Source organism: Corvus hawaiiensis, chromosome Z, assembly GCF_020740725.1.
Source record: "Corvus hawaiiensis isolate bCorHaw1 chromosome Z, bCorHaw1.pri.cur, whole genome shotgun sequence".
Lineage (NCBI taxonomy): Eukaryota > Metazoa > Chordata > Aves > Passeriformes > Corvidae > Corvus > Corvus hawaiiensis.
The window spans coordinates 51,806,596-51,833,144 of NC_063255.1; positions in this window are offsets into that span (position 1 = coordinate 51,806,596).

Consider the following 26,549-nt stretch of genomic DNA (forward strand, 5'->3'; position numbering starts at 1 on the left):
CCCCACTTTAAGCACTGACCATGATGTCACATGGTCGGGAATATCCCTTTGGTCAGTTGGGCTCACCTGTCCTGGCTGTGTCTCCTCCCAGCCTCCCACGCACAGCCAGCCCTCTTGCCAGTGTGGCACAACTAACAGCAGAAAAGGCCTTGGCTCTGTGCAAGCTCCGCTCAGCAGTAACAAAAACATCTCTGTGTTATCAGCCCTGTGTTCAGCACTAATCCAAAACCCACGCTCATGTTAGCCACTGGGAGGAAAAGTAACTCTACCCCAGCCAAAACCAGCACAAGTGACCAATTTTCAAAACAACTAGACAAGAAGAAATATAACTGATCTGCAAATTGAGTCTTTTGGAGAAAATAACAAATACTTAATTCTTAACATTCTTCGTCACACTTGAAAGGTATCTTGACATTATCTGAAAGATATGAGGCTTAGTAGCACCAGAAGAAATCATTATCAGCATTAACAATCAAGGAAGATTCACTGATGTTCTGCAAAATGCTCCTAAGTTGGAGGGAACAACAGAATCTGTCATTCTAGAATATGGTCATACCACTAAAGAGGTGCTTACTGATACTGGAGAGACACTTCTGCACCACTTATCTTTTTTTTTCCTTTCATGCAGCAATAAGAAGATGAAAAAAAGTTTTGCAGTGTTGAAGTGTTTCACGAGAATTCAGCTGAGCAAGTGAAAAATCCTCCATGTGATGTTCAGTGCATGAGAACTGAGTGAAGTGTGCCACATTCTTTAAGACTGCAGCCTGTGTTTGAATATCTTCTTGTTAAATTGGGAAGATGAGGTGTAACTGATTTAGAAGAGAGTGCACTGAAATTGAAGTTTCTTTCTGATTGTTTGAGATAGGTTTATTATTTGTTTTTTGGCAATTTAAAATAATGTTTTGCACAGAATATATTATTACAGAACTTTAAATGAACTTTTAATAGAAACAAACAAATCAGCAAAGGACTTGGCATTTGCTAATTTAGAGGTTTCAGAGAAGTTTGCTGGTTGAACATGAAGTATTTATGCTATCTTTTGGACACCAACTTACATTTCCCTGAGTTTCTGCAAGGCCTCATGGGATCTGTAGTCTAGACTAGGAAGCAGCTCTTAAAAGAGAGTGATGACATAAGCGTATGGGTTAAACCTACTAGAACACTGCAGGAGTATTCACTTGTATTGATATCCAATTAATTTGCCTTGAAATTAAATAATTAATTCAATTTGTCTAAAGTTTATTTGCCTGAGGATCCAGTGAATGATATCACATCTCCAGCTAAAATACTGCACAAAGAAAACACCTTATTTTGTGTCCTCTCACTGTTTTGTAATGTTTTAATGATTTCAACACTTCAGCACAAATAGAAATAAAACTGAAACTCTGAATGTAGCTTGGCATAGAAATTATAAAAAGTAATTTCTGACTTATATTTATGTCACAAAAATTACTAAAAAATTACTCCACAGATTTTTTTTCAGGAGACAGATAAATTTGATCAATGTAGAAATCATAACAAACAGTGTTTTTGCACTGAATTTTCCCAGTGCAAAATTAAACATTAGGGGCACATTCTTGTGTATGAAACTTCATGAAGTCACCTGGCTGTCATTGGGACAGTACTGACTTTAGGCAATGCCAGTCATGCCACAATTTCCTTTAGAGAACCTCTCTCTGCAACAAGCTTGGAAGAGAACATCCATACAGCACTGAAATCTGCTGGGAGTCAGGGATGAAGAAAGGGGAAAAGAAGGCCAGACAACTGGGTATACCTGCATCCAGAATTGGTGACAAAATTGATGTTAGCAGACAATGGCCTTGGTGGTGGACGTCGGGAGGTTTTTATCATTTATCTTCAGTTATGGCTGCTCTTGTAATTAGGTTTCAGTTTGAAATAGTGGCATTTCACTCCTCGTTGTTTTAAGTGGGAAAGCAGTTGTGTAGTTAAGGAAAATTACTATCACTAGCTATTCTCAGACTTCAGACACAGTAGATTACTTGAGAAAGAAAAACACTTGTAAACAATGCCTATAGAAGTACCTCTGAAGTCTACTCACAGAGTGGGCTCAAGATCACAAAGAAGGGATTTAAAAATTATCCTAATTCTCTGTTAAATCTTTGAAATGCAGAACTGGGACCAGACTTTTAAATAGAATGAAGATGGATGCCTGCAGAGAATTTTTGAAAAGTTTAAATAAGATTCAGACATCAGGTGCTGCTGAAATACCAGTTAAGTAATATGGTAAATCTTTAAGAATTCAAATGCCTTTGAAAAGCTGACTTTATCTACATATCCTTCTAAAAATGAATAATACGAGCTTGGACTGCTCCCTTTACAAAGAGTTCAATTATATTACTTTCAGTCCTGAAGATCCACTCCTCTGTTCTTGATGAAGATGTGCTCTTGTCAGCTGTCTTATCCCTTTAGGTGTTATTTTAATAGACACTGAACATGTAGGACAGTGGTTTAGAGTGACTTATTTGGTACCCAGAGTCAAAAAGGATTTTGACACAGAAGCCAATGATTACCATTCATTTTTGTATTTCAGCTGGTGCCGAAATCATGTTTTCCTTCAAAAGATTTTTCTCATTTTGGGAATTTGAGAGAGACCTTTTACTGACTTATGGCTTAGTGCATCTAGACAGTCCCACAGCAGGAAAACTAAGAGCTCTGAATCTTGTATAGCAATAACTTGATGTCACAGCCTTTACTCACGTGAGTATCTCTGCAGAGTGCAGCAGGACAGTATCTTGTAGGCAGCTAGAGGCATGTTGCAGAGATGGCCAAGGTTTTGCTGGAATGGAAAACCTGACCAGGTACCCATAGTACATGGGTGAATTGCACAAGAATATGATATTTTTAGAGCTCACAGACTGGGAAGAGAAAATTGACATCAGAGGACTTCTGCCATCTCAGAGCTAGCTTTATCCCTACACTGATAGCTCTCCATGATGCTTCAATATTCAGTGTAAATGGAATAACATGGTGAATCTGCAACCTTTCTATTACTGTTAGCAGAGCTCAGAAAAGGTTAAATGGGCAAATGCCTCACTACATATCTCTGTCTCCCAAGAAAAAAATTAGGGCACAGAAGAGTGGAAAGTACTTAATTTCCCTTTCTTCTTTTTCCTTTCTCTTCATACACAGACTTTACATCTGTTCCAAAACATGCATGACTGTTGTAGAGATTGTTACTTAGCAATAGCCTTCTGCTTTCTCAGGGGAAGGTCCAGTATTTCACATCACTCTGTAAGCAGTGTCAAAAAATATTATGAAAGCAACTTTTGTTCCACTAGCCTTTTTATCTACTTATATCTATCTCTTTTGTTTCCTTGTGAATTCTAGCACAAATCATGTTTTACAAAACAAAGTTAAGCTTTGCACAGAAAAAAGTATAGAAAATCTGAACTGGCATATTTCTGTATATATTTTCTCTCATCTTCTACAGAAAATGAAAGGAAAATTAGAAAGTACAACAGAACTGAAAGCTGTCTCCAAGAAGTATATGGTAATACTGGTTGTTAAAAGCTTAGTTAATATCTTTGTCCAAGTAATATATTAAATACATAACAGAAGTATTCCTTTACTTTTTTACAGGGGTAGTAAATAATACACATATTTATAATTATTATTACTTCTTGCCCTGAATTTCCATAGAGGAACTCCCATCTGCTAGGTGTTATATAAAAGGGGACACCAAGGATCTCGGTTTCCTGAGTAAACAAAGCTGATTCAAATGCTTTTTCTTCTTTATCCTCCAAAAATTTCCAATCATAGGTCAGTTTAAACCAAGGTGAGACAGTGAAGATTGCAAGTTCTTGTAAATTTCATGAAACGGTGAAGAAAAAACATAAAGAAACTGGATTGTTGCTTTCGAGTCATAAGAGCCTATGCACATATTTTGTGCCCAGAGAAGGCTCAGCAGGTGTATTAGCCCATTCAGGTAACTGTGTATGTACATATGTACACATGTGTTTATGCAAAACATACAGTCATAAAACCAGGGTGGTATTCCCTGACTCACTAAACCCAAAGAAAGAGTTGTGGAATGTAAAGAACATGTCAATACCTGCGCAAATCACTATGAATATATTCAAAGATGAAATATCAATATTTGCAGATACGGTGCCTCTGCATCATTTGTGCTGAAGAAGTTTTTCTAGGGAAAAAACCTCCATCCTAGAAGTAAATAACAAGTAGAAAGTGTGGCACAAGAAAGTAATCATGTCACTCTTCAAGTTACACTTGTGTGCTAGACAGCAGCTCTAAATCCACCTTACATGATTTCAGCTTTAAACACTTTCAAAAAGACACAATTTTTTTCATATTGCTACAACTACAACCTGGCAAATGCTTCAGAAGCAAATATGCAGTTCTGCATGCTCTGTGAGGATGAAAGTTACCCACTTTGGCAGTAGCAGAAATATAACATCGCTCATCATGGCAATAGATTTCTTTCGTCCTAGTTTTAAAATGAAGTCTTTAATAAGTTACAAGTTCAACCTTGAATGAGAGGCTGAATCACTCTTTTTTTCTAGTAAAGTAAACATATAAGTAAAATGTTGCATCATCTGTAATTACTTAAGGCTCTATTGAGCATAGAAAGATCTTTAATGCTTTCATTATCTCTTAATCACTACATTCTGCGCCATGAACCGATATAGCCGCAACATTTAGAATGCTAGTCAAAGACTGATGAGGAGTGACTGAGTTATTGTAAAATAAAAAATAAAAACAATTAAAAAAATTTCCACATTTTCTCAGTTCGGCAGAATGGGAATTGACTGGTAGGACCAGCTAACTTGAAAAAAATCTGTGCATGAGAATCTGGGAACCAAACGATCAAGCAACTCTCCCCCAGGGTGTGGAGAAGTATTAATAAGCTGTGCATCCCTTTTAAATTCCTTCACTGTTCTTATTCCTTTATTAGTCCCTCTTCTTCCATCCTTTCTGCCTTTTCTGTTTATTTTTTCATTGTACTTATTCATGCAGTGCCATTTCAGAAATGTCAGTTTTAGACCTTGCTACAGGTGACCTTGACTGTGGTTCTGTCACTGAAGAGGATGGTGAAGCTTTAGCTGTAGTCTCAGAGTATTGCTTATATGCTGTGACATTTTCTTGAAATGCTAAATTGACAAAGGTAGCTGTGTGTCTGAATGAAGAATTTTTCTGTTTAAAATAATTGAAAATGAGACAAAATGACAAAAATGAAAATTTGTGCGTGGATTGTTTTGGAAAAGCAGTTACCTACTTAAGATGATATTGTTATTTTTTGGTCTTGAGTGAGATACAATAGGTCATCCTCCAGAAACAAAGGTTGAGTAGAGATGGAGATAAAAAAGTCCAAGTGCTCTTGTGACTTTGATGTAAGGATTGACAAGGCTGCATTAACCTCTGAGGGACAATCAGTCAACTGACTTTCAATGGTGAGAATTAGTATCACATGCAAAGAAACCGAAAATTTTCCTGCTGTCATTGAAGAGAGTAATTACCTGCTCAAAACCAACAGATTAAATGTTTTGTCATGCTGTGGAAAATCTCCTTACCATGGAGGAGAAAAGGAAATATCTCTGTTATGGTATTTTACTATAAGAGATGCATTACCAAACCATCTCACTATGCTGAATTACACAGTAACTCTATAGGTAAAACTGCAATTTCCTCATTAGGGACAGAAAAAGCAGATATTTAACAGGAAATTTACTTTCAGTGAACTTTTATATGGGTTCCCCTTGTGTGCCTGTTTTTTGACATCAAGATGTAACTCAGAACATTTGAAAGGTTTGGGTTTTTTTTCATGCTTTATTATACTTTTTCAGTCAATATATGAAATATCTTATTTTAAAAACAGTTCTTTAAGTTGCTTTAAAAAAAATCTTATTTTAACTTTACATTTCTCTCTTTTGTCATATCCTTTCTCCACAGTAGAAAAATGATGTGAATAAAAAAATAATGCAATAAAATAAGTGCTTTCTCGTGATTTTAATGTTTTCCTTACAGAAAAGAGGAACAGTATCCAAGTATTAAAACCAATGTACTCAAATTGTAGACTCATTTTTTATTTTCTTTTTTTAAGTAAGAAAACATTAACTTTCCTTAGAAATAGTTGCTATGTGAGAGAAGGGGAACAAAATTAGAAAGAGCCATACACAATTTCCACCACAAAATAACAGCACCAAGCACACCAGCAGTATTGAACTGAGAATAGTTTATTTGTTTGGGGTTTTTTTTAAAGATGTAGAAAAGGCTTTTCTACAGAAAGATTTTGCACATGAGGACCTGAAATCAGACCCAAACAACTCATACATAACTGTCTGGTTTTTTTTTTGAAGTTCCAGTCTAGACTTAATAGATTTTTGCATCAAACATGTTTTTTGAGGTGATTTTTCTACTTTAAACTTTTTGAAACCTCTTTCAAGATAAAGGTTATTTCCTTGGTTAGGCCAACTTCAGTTTTTGCCCAAATTTGATGTAATAAGCACATTTACAGCTGGTTGTCTTTCTGAGAGAAAGGCATTAAAAATTACTTTTATGTAAAAGTATTACTTTTATTACTTTTATTACTTTTTGGATCTTTGTATTCAGGTAAATTTTAATTCAGAACTGATCCCTTTCTAGTGTTGTTAATGAACTATGTAACAAAATACTTTACTTGTTCTTAAGAGTATCAAGCACGAAACTGAATTTTCAAAGATAACATTAACAGAGCAGTTACTGTTTTCAGTGAAAGGTAATCTAGTGAAGAGATTTTTTCTCTACAGCTTGTGTTTATTTATGTTAGTAAGTAGATTCAGATGTCTGTATATGCTCTACTGATATTCCTTTCCCACGTGAAACAAAAAACGGCAGGTCACGGCATTGCTACTGTTTGTCTACACCTACATGGAAATTCCTCTTCTTGTGTTTGAAGTAAAATATTACATTACAGTCTGCAGCTGAAAACTCTGTGCTCCTTGCTGAAATTTATTTTTCTTACTGTCTCGGTTTTGGAGACAAAGCTTCAGGAGGAAACACTCTGGAGTGTGTCCTCCGAAGGGAAAAAGGGCCACCCCTTTTCCTCCACCAATAAGACAAGTGGATCACAGGAAAGTGGAAAAAACAAACTGTTTATTAACACCAAACAAAAAAGGGTAGAACAGGATTAAAAACCCCCTCAAAATACAACAAATTCCCGGAAAGGGAGCATACACCTGGGCTTGGACCAGCCGGGGCCACCCTGCGAACCCCCCAGGCTGGCGAAGAGGGAAGGGAGGCAGTGAGGCAAGGGGAAGGAAAGGGAAAAAAGAACAAGAAAAAAACCAACAGAACCTTTTCCCAGCTAGCTGGAACACAGAAGAAACCCAAAGAGCAGCACAGCGCTCCCGGCGCACTCCCTCCCCAGCCCTGCTGAGCCCCTGGAGCCGCAGGGCCCCGTTAAACCGCCCCGCACTCGGCCCGTGGCCCCGGGTCCATCTTAGAGAAACAGCGTCCCTGGGCATTGAGCGGACGGGTAAGGAATAAAGCGGCTCCATAACGTCACCCCAGGACACTTAGTGATGTTCTTCTTCTACTTACTGCTTTTCCTTTCATAATGTCAAAAAAAAAAAAAAAAAAAGTATCTTTACTTACAGAATAGTAAAGATAAAGGAAAAATGTATTAAAAAATTTGACTTTATTTATTTATCAGGATAACCTGGAGTGTTGTTCACAAAAACAAAGTAATAAACGTCACAAAGACTGGCTAGATGTTTCTATCACTTCAGGTATATAAGAAAAATAAATGAGAATGTTTGGTTTATTCTGTGTCTCTAGAAGCAAATGGTGAGGGTCAGCTGACTATTCCATCAAGTTAGTGCTATTTTATTTGTATTAAGAGCAAAATAACTGGAAACCACAAGAATAGAGAAAGGGTACAGATTCCCATTGATCATAACAAAATAGATCAAAATGAATGTTTGGATCTGTTAATTCAAAATGGATGCCCCACTTGAACATTAGCTGACTTGTGTCAGTTGAAATGAGAAAATCATTTTTTAAAGGCTAACTGTTCAATTTGGACCTCAATAGAGACAAAAAGATACTACTGTTTCTATGCAACGTATTTTAACACATAAATGTAAAAAGCAGGCTCATCATGAAAGTACTCTGCAATCAACAGAAGCAGGGATGTAATCAAAGAAACACATCTTCATGTGTTAGAAAAAATAAAGATGATAAAATCTTCTATAAGTTGCATCATATACATATGACACAAATGCCAGGCTGTTGTACTTTGTTAAAATGTTGTGGTCTGCAGAGTGTTGTTCATGGAAGTGTCTTACTGTTGTAAGGGTCCTGAAAGCATACTGAAGACAGACTTAATAAGAAAGAGGTGTGAGAGTAGAAATGCTGTTTCTGGTAGGGGAACAGCATGGGAGAAAGTCAGGAAATAAGTCTGTGGGAGGACAACACAAAGGAAACAGGAGGGCAAACAGAGGTGACTTTTTGATTTTTTTTTCCCATTGGTTTCCCTGGGAGTAGCATCTGGACCAAGCCCCTGCACATAACTGGTTTTGTTGGGTGATGGTGGTTTCTGTGCTTGCAGCTGCAGACCGAGCAGGGTATGCAGCATCCTACTGCTCTAGGGCAGTGGCTGGGTGGCAGGAGAGACTGGGGTAGGTGAAATAACATGCAGCTGGCCAGGAAATTTGGTTATCAAATCCCTCCACTTCCCCAGAAAAAACATTCCTGGTTTGTGGAGTCAACCTCCAGTGCCTTTGCTACTCCTCGGGGTGCAAAGACATGCTCCTCCTCTGCTCCCAAAAGTCCACCTGGCTTGATTTTCTTATGGAAAATTGTCTTGTTAATCACACTTCTATCTCTATTTTTATTCATTAGATGTTTTACCTTACTAACATTGTAGAAAAAATATTAATATGATTTATACCACAGCACTTAGAGAAGCGTGTGATATGCTTTTGTGAAATAGCACACAAATCTGAACAAACTGAATTGTACTATAGACTGACAAAGAAAGGTAGATTAGTCAAAATTAATAAATACTTCTTTTTATATTGTCAACCATCTCATCTTCTTGAGCCAATAATCCTGAGATCTATCAGCAGTGGTCTGGTATGAACAATGCTGTCAGTGCCTGCAAATGTTCACACCCCACTGCTGTCCAGGGTCGTTACAGGTTGTGGCATCTCCTGGCATTTCTAGAGAGCATAGAGCAATGCCACTTCCTCAGTTCCTGTGGAAAAACTAGAATGTGACAAATATGAACACCGTGAAGCATAAGTTTCAAAGTGAAGGGAGATAGAAGATAGTAGACATAGTTGCAAAAATGTGGGCTGCAATATTGTACAGAAGGGTTAGTGTGGAAAAAACCAATTCAAGAGAAGAAGAGAGAAAGATTTATGTACACAACGAGGGTAATGGTGGGGAAGGGAGAAGTCTATTGCTAACCATTGGATCCCCACTTTTTTTTTCTGAATTGTATTTCAGATTAACTCTTGCCTAAACTGGCTGACAGGAACTGCAATAATGTGGACTCTGGTAAGGTTACTTTTTTTACTGTAGTCCCAGCTGAGATGCTCCTTCATACCTGAGTCCTTACATACTTCTCTGGTAACTTAAAGAAAATGCATCTGTGCATCTGTGCTCTTCACACTGTAATGAATGTGTCAGTAGTTCAGTTCTCAGCATGGATACCCTTGCTAAGCCAAACCACTGTCCAAAGGAAATAATCACTACAGGGGTAGATTTCAGTTTCTCTCTTCCTCTCTCTCTCCCTCTCTCTCTCTCCCTCTTTCTTTTCTTTTTTAATATCATAATTATAAAAAAACCCAACCTATAAGCAGAGAAATAGTAGATAAAGTATGAAAAATACTTTCATGTGATCATTTAAATGATAGTGGTGTAACAAAACACCCTTATGAGAATGACTTCAAAAGGCAGCCAGTGGTGTGAAAGTGAATTTGTATAAACATGGGAGTTTGGGCTATATGTTTTGTTTGGATTCCTGAGAATTAACTGGTCATGTTAATCTGAAAATGTCCTATATCACCTAATAACAAATTTCTTCATGACTCTAAGTAGTATCTGATTTTCTGGCTGCTATGTAAAAGATGACAACTGTTTCAATTATTTCATATAGTCAGGATTCAAGAGAAAAAGGATGGTTTCCATCCTGAAAACTTACATTGTCCCCATGTTCTCAAATACACTTTCAAAACAAACTATTTTTAATTTTCACAAGCCTCTTGTTATTAATTAAAGACTGTTTCTTCAAATATGCAAGCATAAAGCTGTTAATTGTGTCAGCATGAATATTTCTTGTTGCAGTACTGAGCCGAGAGACTAAGTGAAAATGAAGAAAAAAAGAAAATCCGGAGCAAGTTTCAAGGCAATTCAAAAGGTCTCTGGGATACCTATGTGCAAATGAAGGTATTTAATTGTAAGGTGTCCTCAGTGATAAATGGTAATCAAAACATGTTTGAATAAATTCCCCATTATAAAATGAGAAATTATGTCATGACTTTGCTTTTCCCACTGATCCTTGAGAAAGGTGAATCTCTCTTAAAAAAAAATTATACGACCAGAGTCTCAGGTCTTTTGCACTGCTAATGGACTGAGACTCTGAGATAACAGCACCTCTGCAATTAGAGAAATGTAAAAGCTTGGCTATCTGGTAAAGTAGGGAATAAAGAGAGAATGCTTTAAAATTTATTAATATTAAAGTATTTATTTCCTAAGTCATTCAGTCCTGCAAAGAAGGTGTCACCACTGCTAAGAATTATACCAAAAAAAATTTACTTGTTTTCTTAGTAGATATATTTGCATTTAAAGTACATGTATGTCCTCCTTTGGTTCAGGAAAAAAACCAAGAAAAATAACCAGTCCTAGCTCAAAAACACCCATGGCAAACCTTGCCTGATGGCAGGATACCAAAAGGCAGCACAAGCTTTGAGGTGCCAGCGAATGATGGCAAGGCAGCTTGTATCCAGTGTCTTATCACAGCACAAAGGCAGGAACTTTGTCAGCTGAAGATGCCCACATTCTTCTTCTAAGGGTGTGTTTGCAACCCTGGTGGCCTCTGGGTACAAGAAGAGTTTGATTTTTGGGACAAAGTGGTATGTTATATTAGCACAGATGACACAATGGAATAAGTTACAGGCTCACAATCCTTTTCACGTTTGTAAGGGCAATAATCCTAGAAACAATACTATGTCCCAAACAGGAGGAAATAAAAAAGCAAAAGAACACAGCATCCTCTCATAGTCTGTCCAAGAGCAAATCCTTGCTCCTCCTATGCCAAACAGGCCACCTGAGAATGCAGGAACTATCTGTGGCCAAGAGGCCACCCCTGACATTTCTAACTCCAGCATCACAAGGCAGTATGTTGAAAGCTGTTTACATTATAGGGAACAAATTCTTTGTATCATTGTCAAAGTCCTTTCAACTTTTGTGTGTTTTCCATCAATGATGCAACTCGTTCATGTGGCAAATAGCAGCCATTCTAGATCAGAGGACATTCCTCTGGAAATGTCCTTGTTTCAAAGACTGCTTGAATGGAAGTGTGGAATAAGCTTCAGCCAATATTCCGTTGTTCAAAAAGGTTTCCATGACTGTTTTTCTATCTACTGTGGTGCAGGGAGATGAGAAACTTTGTACTGAGAGTACTGTCTGTTTATTCATTCACACAGGTTTCTTTAATTAATATTCATAGAAAAATAGGTCATAAGAAAGATCATTTTTGTGGTAGAGACTATGTCCAAATGAAGATATTTCTAAAAATAAAAAGGTTTATTTGATTCAGTACTACATCCTGCAGTTACATATTTGGAGCAGATGCTCAAACCTCAAAGTAAGATTTACCAATTATTTGCCCCACTGTAAATGTTTTGCTTAGTCAGCATACAAAATGCTGTGATGGTCTCTTTAATCTAAGGATATTAAACTGTAAGACGCATCTACAGGAATAGTTTATAGAACTCCTTGTATAACTGCAGCAGGTTTATTCCAAAAATACATACTGCAAATAATCTTTAAATTTGCTGAGAGCGCTTGCTATGGAATATAATAAAAATCAGTTGTAGAAAAGGAAATCAACTGCAGCATTGCATAAAAAATTTCTTGCTTTGGAAAGCCAAGATTTTATTGTCTTGCTGTAGGCAAAGTATAATGTTAGCAATGGTAAATTCTGTGATGCAGTAAGTTATACTTTTCTGCTTAAATAGATCCAAATAATGATGTCTCTGACTAGGTGATATTAGTTAAGGTAAATCACAAAAACCTCTTATAAGAAAAAGGTTTCAATAGGCCATGGAAAATTAATATTAAATTTCCTGTTGTCTACCTCATTACCTTGTTAGATGACTTGTATTAAAAGCAGTGAAGCAAAGAATCAGTAACCTGGGCCTTTGCCATTTCTGCAGCGTAGCAGATACACATATCACACAATTTATACAGAAATTATGTATGTTGAGTATGCTTTCCTGGAATATAAGTGCAACAGACTAGAAATTATGACTTTATTACGATACTTCAAGGTTCTGCTTTTTGAAATTATCCCTGAAAGCCATTGTTATTAAGATGCAGGACTGTTCAGTATCACAAGAGATATTCCTGCTTGTACATTATCCTTAAATAAGGATGCATGTTTATATTTATACTCTATGTCCACATAAACCTGTGAATGCATAAACTGCTGTTCACAGAGACACAGAAGCTATATGTGACTATATCTGAACAAACAGAAATGATTACTGGTTTACAGTGTTATTTAGTTTATGAAAAAAATTGCAAGGAAAAGTATTTTGACTACTGCTCTTATTAAAAAGGATATTGCTGGAACATGTAGTCTTTCACTGAGAATATAATTCAAACCCAGCTTTGGCAACTCATGGTCTTGCTGAGAAACCTCATTAGAATTAATGGAGTAATTGGGAAAAAAGGACTTGAAGGCCAGAGGAAGTAAATGCATCATGAGATTCTGGCTTCAGTGGTGAAGCTGCTTCAATGTTCCCTGGAACTCCAGGAGCTGTTCCTATTCCATAACACCACATGTTTGTCAGCACAACTGTTCATGTGTGGAAATGCATCATCAAACAAGTGGGAGAAGATAATGCAAGAATGCAGTGGATTTTTTGACTTGCTTTAATTGAGCTGTTTTCCTTGTTATTTCAGTCCCTCTGAAAATTATACTGCTATGGCAAAGAAAGGTGTAAGGTGAAGACATGCAGGACCAAGAACTTCTGCATCTGCCTTTGTTAAAAACTCCAGACTCTTGCAAACCAATACCCTGGGAACAGAACCTAGCCCCCTAATATATTTGATTTTGAAAGCAGTATTCACATGTATTCATAGTCTCTCATTTTCCAAAATGGAGAGAATTTCTTTGGTTGGCGTCTTAAAAAGTTAAAGCATAATTGTAGTAATATTATAGTTTGGGGGATATGGATAATTACTTCACTACTCAAAAGCAAAAGAAAACCCCCAAATTACTGGCAGATTTTCTTGGAAGAAAATTTTTGAAGGAAACAGATGTAATCTGATCTGAAAAACTGACAATTAAAAGTACAAGTATGAATCTTTCTTACTGGAGAGAAAAAAACAAAACAGTTAGCAAAAAAGTTTGTTGTGGATTTAAAGAGACAGATTTCATGCTTTTCTTATTGCTGAAGGTAGTAAAGAAGACATGGGGAGAGGTTTCTTATTTCTGCTGGATAATTACGGTCACAAGGTATTTTCTTACTATGGTTACCAAATATACCTATGAAAACCATGTGCACATTTACTTAATTGACAAGATCTTCTGAGCTCTTGTGCTCTATTGATACACACATACTGGAGTTCCAGTTTCTGCAGAAGTGCATAAGCCCATTAGCTGATGGACTGAAAGTGCTCAGAAGTGCCACTACTAGCTATTGCTTAACAGTTCCAGTTGTCAAATCATATCAACCCTGTTATAAATATCACACGACACCTACAAATACACTGAAGGAGCACATTGTATGTGATTTGTCATTCACATGAAAATATACCTATGTGTAAATATGGTCTTATTGTACTCTTTGTCTTTTTATGCAAGCATATTCAAAACTGAACACTGGTCACAGGTTACACTGAAAATCTGATTGTGCTTTTAATTCTTCAACCATTCAGATGTGATGTTTTGACAAATTTAGTTCTTTTTCATCTTCTTTTCTTCCTTTTTTTCCATCCACTTTTTTCTTCCTTTGCCTGTCTCTGCTCCTCGTCCTTTGTTTACATTTTGAAAGCTGTGAAACCTGAGTATAATCTCATCTCTTACACCAAGTTCTCAGGTTACAAACGTCTGTAGAGGTGAATCAAAAAGAAATGCAGTCTTATCTGACTCATACTGAAGATGGACCAGCAGTACGCCCTTGCAGCAAAGAGGAGATATCAGCCTGCTGGTCTGCGCTGGGAAAGCATAACCAGCAGGTCAGGAGAGGTGATCATTCCTCCATACTCAGAATGCTTCTTCCATTTTAATGGAGAGAACGAGAATGAGAGAAAGAGCTTAAAATCATGTGCCAGTTTACAAGCCAGGTTTGAAAGCCAAGCAAGGTTTCCTGGAAGCATTTGGCTCCTCCTGTAGATTTGTGCTTAATTTAAAAGAGTTTTACGAATATCCTTTTAAAAAAATCATAGCTAATGGAAAATTCTGTTTAAATTGTTGTAATCATTGCTGCTTTAAACTTTTGGTTTTCCCTTCAGGAGTTCTGCAAAGAGACTTTCAGGCTTTGGTCTGCAAGCTTGTGGCTGTGCACACAGTGTTTCCAAAGGACTATAGGAAAAACAAGGTAATAGAAAAAGTTGTGCCTCATCTAACTATATAAAATTTATGAAAAGTTCCTCACTTCTAAGGAGGCACAAACACTGAAAATGGCATTATTCCACTTGACTTTACAAGTATCCCATGTGATGAAAGACAACTATCTGTTGTGTGAAAGCAGAGAAATTTTAGAGAAGGTTCTGGAGCAAAGTTTGCAGCAGAGATCACCTGCTGTCACCAGGAGGTTTATCTCAGAGCTCATATTGCCCACCACCAGCTGCGCCAGGTGATTTATTAATTTAGGTTATAAAATGCATGGGAACAAAAGCAAATAATTGTGTTTTTTCTGGAAAAGATGCACTGAGATGTTCTTAATCATTCTTAGCTATGTATTATCACCTTGGTAGCTCCTGTATTAGAAGGGTAAATAAACCCAAAGCAACAGAAGCATTGAAATCAACAGTAATGAATTTGGCATCAAAGAGAAAGTCAACATAATTATATTTCTAAACAGTAGATTCTTAGTTCATATAAAATATCTCTGTGATGTTTTCATAAGTGTAATACACTTCAGATGAAAGCTCTCAGTAGAAATAAGGAAGACAAACAGCACTGAATGTTGAAATTAGACCTGTGCAATCCCATTCAGTCTTGCACAGGAGGAGAAAAGATACATCTTTATTCAACAGTTGCTTAATATTTATTGAACAGAGATACTCAGGGTGGGAAAAGAGATTAGGAGATGCAGCCTTCCCATTCTGACAGATAAATGTAGTGTAATTTGAAGGCTGCAATGAGAAATTCATTTTACCCTTACGGTGAATTGCTGGTTGCAATATATATTAGAATTAGAAGTGTTACTTATTTGTATTAACAAGTTAAAGGCAAAAAGCTTATGTACCTGTCATTTGTCTAGTTCATAGTTTTCTTAGTTTTCCCAAAAGAACAAACCCCATCTATATGATACTGAAAATAAAAATAATATATTTAAATATCTTTTTCCACATTGTTACTAAGCCATGGATTATCTTGGATCTGTTGAGTCCTTCACAAGGACCTCTGCACTTTCAGACTTGTTACTGCACTTTATTTTCACTGTTATAATGTTAGGTGGAGAAACCACCTTTCTCCCTTCCCCAAAATGAATACCTTTGTTTTTCCACTTTCCAAATCTACCGTTATTTATCTCACACCTTCTTTCTTTTAATTTTGATTTTTACTTCCAGAAGCAATGCAAAGAAAAGAAGATTAAATGATAATGTTCTATTTTTGTGAGAAACATTAGAGATACTGGTGGTTTTTCTTTAGAGAAATAGAAATCATCATTGAAATCATCATCATTTAGAGAGGTTTTGATAATTTGGCAACATGGTGATGATTTCCATAAAGAGACTGTATGCTTCTACTAGAACTTAAGTCAACTCTGTTACCTTGATAGTGTTCTAAGTTCTGTTAAACAAAGGTAAGGAAAAAGACATTTTTCACTTGGTGTAAAGAAATTATGCCCACATAATCCTCAAAAATTCACTTTCAATATTCTCATGAGAGAGTTATTGTTGAACACCGGCTTTAGTATTTCAGCAGTTATGTTCAAGACCAGCCTCGATAATGGGGAAAATAATCTTTTAAATGAAGGAAAAAGTTACTTAAAATAAGTAAATATCATTCTCAGCTTGAGCAAAATCTCTGTGCTTACCAAAAGAAACCTTCAGTAAGACTATGGAATGCTATTTTCAGTGGTTTCCTCTTTTATGTCTTGTTCTTTACAAATTGTATTATTCTAACACATAGAAGATTGAGGTGTAAAAGTCCCATTAGATAATTGACACCATCACAGTGCAAGATACAGCCTTGACAGGAAATGTATGAAGTATTACTGCTACTGAATGTAATTGAGTCAAGTAGGAGAGAACCATCACTTGCTACCAGAGGAGAAAATTGTTGTAAAAAATAATGTCCAATGAAGATTTCACCTCTCTTGGAGGCAGCAGCTAAATTTTAACAATTTGGTGAGTGGCATGGAGCTCTTGGTTCTGCATAGGTCTTGATCTATCATCTGTGGCACTTGAGACATATTTTAAAGTGGGTATTGTATTTTATTCATTCTCCACTGCTTAGCATCAATGTATAGCATTTATTGTACCACATAACCACAGAAATAATCTAATTATATGTTTCAGTAATTTCTCTGAGGTACTTACCTGCATAATTTTAGGTAATAAATAAAAAATACTTATAATGATAGTAAAAATATGTGATAATAATTTAAGGATTTTCCTACTCTAAAGCATGTAAGATAAAATACATGACAATAATTATGCAGGTGTAAGGTTTCTTATATATGCAATACTTTGTATTTATTATTTGTGTAGTGAAGAGCCATTCAAATTAGTGATATGCCCAGCAATAATGTTGCAACATTTGAATTCTAAATTCCTACTCTAAAATTTTAAGAAAGGAGTTCTGAAGCTGATTGATGTCACAATTATAATTGCACCTCCTGTCTTTTACAACATCTTGTGAGGAAATAATCTGAAGTGTTGCTGTAGGCTCATCACTACTAGGAGAGTAAAAAGAAAAAATAAGAGAAGGATTAGGACCAGTTGTCCCAGATATAAATACTCTCCTCCATTAAGTCTTGCATTTAAATTTTTTATGCGACTCGGAATGACACAGGGAATAAAAACATATTTGGGAAATATAAAGGAAAGCCATAAGCAAATGACTAAATGGATTGCAGACAGGATAGTTATGTTAAATCCACACGTATATGTTGGCCTTCTATTCATCCGAATGAGAAGTTCAGGTTTAGGCTGGATAAACCTAATCTGCCTTTGATGTGCTTGTGCTGCAGTATTTAGAGATATTAGCTAAGCTAACAGACAAAGGGAGTATGTAGGTCAATCTTGTACTTAAAACTCTTAAAAAAAATTGAAAAAGTGACCTTTTTGTTCAGAAGAAAACATTTTATCATATCAGTAGTAGCTAAAAAACATGTTACAAGCAAGGAGCAAGAGAGTGATTTCAACTTCATTGCAAAAGCTGTGAATATTTTAATGCAGTTGCCTTACACAAGTCTGTTGCATTCTCCATTATTGCAGTGTCTTAAACACAAGTCTATTACCTGTAGGATACATTACAAAATCACAAAAACAAACAGTTGCATACAGAACATAATTCTCATGTGGTACGTGTAATAAGGAACCACATGCAACTGGCAGACAGAATGAAGTTTTTTGGCATGTGTTTAATGACAAGGTACCGTAATTTGTGGCAAAATAAATGAAAATGTGCTTATTCCTGTTTTGTGGCTGATATGTTTTCTCAAACTTACTGAACTGCACACAGCTTAGGACAGTTTGTTGGAGCTTTTGTATTTTTTGAGTTATTTGTATATGGAAAAGTTGTTTTCATCCAAAGCAAAATATTTGTTATTTAACCATACTCTTCATTCTTTCTAAGGTGCTTCCATTGTTTTCTTAATGACTTGTACAAGACGTGACTAGGCAAGCTTATGTCAAGAAGTCTTTGTTGTGTTCATTTAATTAGATAATGTTCATGGGGCTGATTTTAGGTTAGAAAGTGCTGAATCCTAATTTTATTTTACCTCATGCTAAATCCTAAAGCCAGCATTCATTCTTGAACACATAGTGCTTTTACAGCACCGAGACTCTGAATTTCAGTCTTTGATGACAACATATGGTATCATAAACTATAATCTAGTAGTTTATTTGTTTCGCGTTTTTCTTCAGGCACCTTCAATCCATTGCTGAGTACATGAAATCTAGTCCCTTTCAATGTTCAGTAACAAACACTGCCACAGATAATTTAATTTGTCTGACCTTATATGAAAGCTGATGCTAATCAAGGGAAGTAGGAAAAAGAGCATTAGGAGACTTTTCTCTCTGCCTCTGGCAATTGAGAAGTTCAGGAATCATATCTGAATGTGACATAAAATGGTATTTTGGCAGTCTTCTGTAACTGTATTGCATGTTCCTCATAAGAACTAGTCAAAATTATATTTGTTATATTCATATAAGGTATAAATATTTTTTTTCACACAATAGTAAATATCAGTTTGGATAGTAGCCATCATACATTTGTTTAAAATGATGAAATTATAAGTAATTATTTTTAGATACTTTGTTAGAGTTTTGCTTTAGGACATAAGTTGCGAACTAAACTCAACTGTTGTATGTAATTCCAGATACTATTTCATTGTAGACAACTTAATTTTAGATAATTTATGCATTTTGCCTAACAGTGCTTTGTGACTGAGGCAGACAGATGCCTAGTAAGAATTTGTTTTGTTGTAGACTTCATACCTGAAAATCTTCCTTTGAAATATACGTGTACCTACGTGTACATGTGAATATAGGTATATGTATAAATATATAGATATATGTGAATTTAAAAAATGCAGGAATTTATAAATTTAGAACAATATTATTGTAACTGTTCCAACTCTTGTATATTTAGCAACTGCATTTTAAAACAAATTTCATGGTCACATATAGCTTTTTAAACAATTTAACTTATCATAAGATATCTTCATAAGATATCTTGATAAGCATCATAAGATATGTAAGATTTTGCTTTTTAGGTACATATTGCTTCATTCTGTATTCCTGTAGTCCTTATGTAATCAATTGGGGTTTTTTATTAATTTCTTATTATTCAACCTATATTTTCTTTTCTTTAGCTACAGCATAATTTCCTCTGTTCTTCCTGTTCCTTAAGCTGAGACATGATGGATGGAATTCTTCCCTCTTCTTGGAGGGAAGAAATGAGCTCTGTGCCTTGTAAGGCAGAATAGCAGTTCCTTAGGGAGTCTGCAGTTTGAGCTGCTCCTGTGCCACTAGACAGGTCCAATGAAGCCGGACTTCCAACTCACCTCTGCCCTGGCACTTGCTCTGCCATGCTCAGGTCCAAATGTTTTTTCAGGACACCCACTAAAATGCATCAGGTTTTTTTAAGACTTGTTTCCCCAAGGGACTGATCCAGTAAATTTTTCAATTGAAGCTTCAGAGATTTTTTGTAATTTAAACTGCTTTCATAAGAACATGATCATCTGGGAAGGTAGGAAGGGCTGCAAACTGTCTTTCCTGAACATCCCTATGGCAGGCAGCAGACAGTTATGAAGATAGGACTGTAAAGACATTGATGGAAAGGGATTTTTTCCGTGTTTTGGATTCCAACACAGGGCTATGAAAACAGGATCTCTCACTGACCATTTCTCTGGGCACATTCTAAGAAGACAGGAGGCATTAGTAAAATCTCTCTCTTACATACCAAGATATTTAACTGGGATCACAAAAAGCACTTCTTGTTAAGAAGTCATATAATACATATTCTTTATTTTAAATAACAGAAACCAACAGACTATATACAAAAAGAATGAAGACTTTTAGGGCAATTTTGAACTTGGTTGGAGTGCATATGGGAGAAATATTTAAATCTGTAAGGAGTAACAGTGAGTGAGAAATTTGTCACAGAATCCAGCAAAGTCATGAAGAATTACTGCAATAAATAAAAAAAAAAATCACAAGAACCTTCTTTGGTTGGCTGTTTATTGATGTTTGTTACACAATCCCTCCTGCAGAAAAGCAAGAGATCTCTGGATACACACTGTGTTAGCTTATGGTCAGAAGCATGAGAATGTGTTTGTGCTTGGTATTTCCACATTGGAGAAGAGTAAATATTAGTTAAAAAATGTGTCCGAGATAAAGAAGGATGTTTTTTCCAGGAAAATAGCTTGTGGAGCTGTAAATTAAGCTTTTTCTAGGGCTGTGTCACAGTTAGGTTAAATATACATGTACCTTATTTATCATATGGGACAAATAACCAGAGCAGTAATAGAGCTTTTTCGAAGTCACTTGGTTCTATTTTGCACAGCTTCCCTTGCACCATTGTTAAATTACAAATATATCCTGAATTTTTTTAAAGGCTAGGGAACACATTATTTAAAATACTTTTGCAATTGTTACCTTTTGAAAATATTTTTAGATCTGAGACCACCAACACCTGACCACATTCTGTGTTTATAATGGCTGCAATGAATTTTTTAAATGTTCCTCTTTTTTTCCAGAATGGCTTTTTAACCCCATAACGATTTTTATCAATTTAAAAATCCCCCAAAACCTAAGAAACCCAGTTTTTGAGGAAAATGTCTGCTGAAAGAAAAGAAAATAAAATTTCAGATGTCAACATCTTTAATATTTACACTAGATGAAGATCCTTCTCTGAATGCTATCCTGAATTATCTCACTGGAAAATAATTGCATCTATTGATTCTCAACTAAGGAAAAGTTAATGGACCCATCCTGAAATCAATGATTGTACTCTAAAATACAACATTTATATTAACATTACAGGGGGAGACAAATCAAACACACATTAACAATAAAAAGGAAATCACAGAACACAGTAAGTCAATCACTCAGAAAAGTTTCTGTTCTCCCTCTGCTCTGCCACATCTTCTAAACTCCTTGCTGGGTGCCAGTAGCTGTTTTCCTTGGTGGCTTTGGCCAGCCAAGACACAGTTCCAATCATCTCTTCCCACAGAAACAAAATCATGGATTTTGATCTGATGTAAAGGGAACAAGAACAAATAAAACCCCAAAATCCAAGCACGCCAAAATCCAAGGAGAGGAGAAGGGCAGATCTGTAAGAGTAAAAGTGAAAATTTACTTGCGTTAACCTTAAGGCTTGGTTGATCTAGACCTTAATAAAGGCAAAAAATCAGGTCAGGCTGTGTTGACGTTAAGCAAATTTGTTCCAGAAGAGGATATAAAGAAAAGTACTGTGATAGTGCTAAGATACAACAAATTTGGAAGAAACTTTCTCTCAGAGTATGAAAAATTACCTAATAGTCTCATATTAGGGCTTTAACCTTCTCTCTCTTGTCTGTCTCTGTTATCAACAAAGACCATATATATATATGTATATACACACACCAACGTAATGCTCTGTTTTCCTCTGTTCTAGAGAATGTATTTGATAAGTAAGGAGCTGAGGATGACCCTTGCTGACGTCTTTGCCAAGTTTCTTTCTCAGCAACCCTCAAACAGCAAGGCAAAAAAAGGGGGAAAAAAAAAATGCCTGTTCCTCTTTAATGTCCTTTTTCCAGCAGCTCAGCTACTGAGTAATTTCCATTTACTGTTTCACTTAATGATTTGCTGAGTTCAAGGCCATTTCCACTGGGATTGGTAAAGGCTTTCTCCCTCCAGCAGTACTATCAGCTCTTAGTCTAGAAAAGGCAGACATTGCAATTTCACCTATTCAGAAGTTAATTCAATGCCTAATTATTTAAAATGATATATAAAACACGTCTCTCATCACAGTAAGTCAGGTCACAGCCACAGTATGCAAGTCTACCAGAGCACATAGGAAGACAAGATACATTTTATCTTTGTCCTCACTGAAAATCTAGTGCTTTAAAAATGAAAGTGATGTAATGCTTCATGTTTTTGAGTTACCAGAGTAGAAGGAGATGGCTTAAACTCAACCTCATGCCAGCACCTTGTACTTAGCTCTCATCAGCATTAGACTCCCAACGAATCTGTGCCAAAACAGCCTAAAATTTGCTCAAGATAAATTTTGATCAACTAGCCACTGTTAGAGGTGTGTAAGCTAACTTCTGTCATATTTAAACAGGAGAAAGTTATCAACTGCATATTGGCAACAAGCGTTAGAGGAACATTTAGAGATATCTACACCTGAAGAATTTCCACTCCCGTTTCTTGTCTGCATGTGATTGTTTCCTTTAAAAGGGAAAGAGTTACAATTAGACCTGACCCTGATAAGGGTGTGCACCTAAAGCCAAGGTTTCCATCTGTCCCACAAGTAACTCATAGATTGGCAAAAGAAACAAGGAAATTCTGAGTGATGTGAAACACAAAGGAATGCAGCACTCTAAGCCGATGTTTTCTGACATACTCTATGAGTTACCTGCAAGAAATGAGATTTGCTTCTGGGCTTAATACAGCTCTTAAAATGATGTAATTTAATTTCTTGGTGCAATTTAACACTAATATGGATTTCAAATGACAGGCAACATCTCCAGCTAAGTATTTTATTTTACTTTACATTTCAATACTTCTGGCACTTTTGGCAATTCTCAAGAGCTGAAGTTTATAGCACATGACAAATTGTCTAACAATTTTTGAGGCCTTTCCTTTGTATCTAGATTTACAAGTGATTTAAATTTTAAAGCATTTACTTGAAAGCAGAAGAAATATATTTTACAGTAAAATTAAAATGAGTGAAAAATACAACTGCTTAGAACAACTGCCTACGTTTCTACCTCTTGCGCTGAAATTACATATGCAGATTTGGAAGAAGTGTGAAAAAATATTTACTAACCAAAGCTTTGAAAGATGTATTAAGATTCAGGATATGGCAGCTCATTTCCTTCGTGGTCACGTGGATAGAAACTTAATATTGAGTCAACTGACAACTGCAACTCAGCTTCCAGAAGCTTCCTCAACATGGGAAGAATGTAACTGTGAACCCAACACATTGTTTTAATGCTCCTGGAGCTCTTGTTGTGCTGTTACAATGGAAATTTGTCGTGGTTTTATCACCAGTTCAGTGAATGCCTTTGCAAAGTGGCAATAGATAAGGATTAAATGTACAGCATCTTTCCAATTTGACACTTAACTCTGATTTTTTTGTGTGTGTGTAAAATGGATTACTCTGGCAAACTGAACCTCTTATGAAACACATAGACAGGGAATTAATATTCACAGTCAAGTCTATATGATGAGGCACTGTGAGTCTTTTCATCTTAAGGTAATGTCTTCCTGAAAGGAGATAACCTAAAACATATCTTTCTCCAAGTAGTAAACTGAGACCAGAACTGCAGCAAATGTTATGGACGCAGTCTAATGTACAGTATAGACTTAGCTGCTGCTATCTTACCAAATCTCTGCCTTATTGGCATCACCACATCACTATTGTTTCTAGCTGTATCATGTTTAAAGAGGATTCTACAATGTACAGCTCACGCACTTTTCTATTTGTTTTTATTTGTTGTGCAATGTATGTAACATATTTGGCATCGCTGAGAAAATTGTGATATTGTATTATTTACTGTAAGCATTTGTTAGGCATTACAATATAGTTTTTAAAGGTCTAGAAAAAAGTACAAGAAAGAAAATACTCTCTGATTCTTAACTAGATCAGCAGGAGTTCCCCAAATCTTCTGGACATGTTTTGTGCTAGTGCCTTTTCCAAATCAGCAGTCTCATCCTCATTTTCTTGACTGGATATTTGTTCCCGGGAATAGTTTGGGGTCATTTTTTGAACTATATTTAAGTTGGTTTTGAACACTGGGGTGGGGGTGGGGGCCGCCTGGGAGAGGAATTTGCCATTTTGTTTATTTATTTCTTAGCAGTTAATCATATTTTTTTATGTTTCACCTTGCCAGGATTTCTCAGTAGTTCCCTTGCTATTCTCTCCCACCAGAGACAGGACAGGACGGAATCTGTTTGAAATAAGTCTTATGTGAAAAGACTTCCAGAGGGGGTCATGAAGTGAACAGCAATGACAGTGGAAAATCAAAAGTGAAGAGCATTCCTATTACAAGTATTTACGTGTATGTGTGTATATGTTCACATATATTGCAGTTGCAGGACTGTGTTCTTGTTGAGATGATGGAATTATAGTGAGCTGGCCACCAAGACTGGCATGTTGCTAAGAAGTGATACAGGTTCTTTCAGAAGGACAGGAAAGTGTGATGAGGAGATGAGTTTCTTTTATGTGACACAGCAGCTTAAGGTCTTGGAAATCTGCCTAGTGGTGGATGAGGAGCCAATGGATATTTTATGTGTTAGGATTAGGCAAAGGTAATATTATAGTGGGTGTCTACAATAGGCCACCTGACCATGAAGAACAAGTAGTTCAGACTCTATACAGACCTCAAGTTTGAAGGTCCTGGTCTTCATGGGTGTCTTCAACCACCTTGATAAATGTTGAAGGAACAACACATCAGCCCATATACAACCCCAGAAGTTCCTGGAGTGCATTGATGATAACTTCCTCTGCCAAGTGATAGAGAAGTCAGCAAGGACAGATGCTGTGCTGGACCACAAACTCCCCAACAAGTAGTGTGTTGACACCAGAGGCAGCCTTTGCTGCAGTGACATGTGCTGAATGAAGGAGGAGCTCCAGATTCTGGGGAAAGGGAGAAGGGTGACAAGCAAGCTCACAGACCTGAACCTCAGGAAAAAGACTTTGACATCTTCAAAGATGCTTGGAGGAATCCTTTTTAATAAGTCCCTAGAGGGAAGGAAGGTCCAAGAAAGCTGGTTAGCATTCAAGGATCACCTTCTACAAGCTTAAGTGCAATCCATCCCAACGAACAGGAAGTAAGGTAAAAACAAAGGGACACTGCATGTGAAAAAAGTGTTCCTACCCAAGTCCAGATATCCAGGGATGACATTAGACAAGCTAAAACCCAAATGGACTTAAATCTTTCTAAGAGATCCAAAGACAAGAAAGGCTTCTATAAGTACACAGGTGATAAAAACAAGACTTGGGAAAATGTGGGGCCATTGCTCAATGAGATGGGGGACTTGCTTATGAAAGACAGAAAATTCTGAGGTACTCAATGCCTTCTTTTTTTCCCAGCCCTCAGGAGTACGGGGTCCCAGAGACCAGAAGGATAGGCTGGAGCAAGGAAGATGTACTCCTGCTAGAAGAGGATCAGGTCAGGGAATAATTAAGCAAATTCTATATACATAAGCCCAAGGACCCTGATAAGGACAGGTGTGATTGCAAGCTCATTTGATAATCTTTGATTCATCATGGTGAATCCTGCTTTCAGGAAGAGCAAAGAAAGATGACCCAACGAACTACAGGAAAACCATCCTCACCTCCATCCTGGAAAGGTGAGGGAACATCTAATCCTGAAAACCATTAGACACCTGATGGACAAGGAAATTCAGGAAAGGGAAATCATGCTTGACCAACTAACCAGCTTTGATTAAACTAGTGGTGTACCCCAAGGGACATTCCTGGATCCAGTCCTGTTTAACATCTTCATTAATGATTTGGATGATGGTGCACAGTGTACTGTCACTAAGTTTGTATCAGACACAAAACTGGAAAGGGTCATGCTGTCTTCCAGATGTACCTCAACAGGCTGAAGGATTGGGAGGATGGGAACATCACAAAGTTCAACAAGAGGAAATGTAACATCTTGCATCTGGGGAGAAAAACTCCAGGCACCAGTGTATGCTGGAGGCCACCCAGCTGGAAAGAAATTTAATTGGACCAGTTTCAAAGTCCAATGAAGGGCCATGAAGACGATGAAGGGCCTGAAGTATCTCTTCTATGAGAGATCTGGGATAGTTTCACCTGGAGAAAACTCAGGGAGGATTTTATTAATGTAGGTGAACTCCAGAAGGGAGGATACAAAGAAGATGGAGTCAGGATCCTCCAGATTGTTCCCAGTCATGGGACAAGCAGCAATGAGCATGAACCAAAATGCATAAAGTTCCCTCTGAACATCAGGAAATATTTATTGAATATGAGAGACCTCCAAAAGCTGTCTTCAGATGATCTTGGGCAGCTGGCTCCAGGTGGTTCTGCTTTTGCGAGTGGTTTCTCAAGGTCCCTTCCAATCTCAGCCATTCTGTGATTCTGTGATATTCAACAGAACTTTAAGCCATGTTGATATGTTGGTGTATATTAAAAATTACTTGTTTATATGACATGGGGTAGGATATGTATGTGACAGCTTTCTCTGTTAAAGTACTTTACCCTTCTAGGTACGTAACAG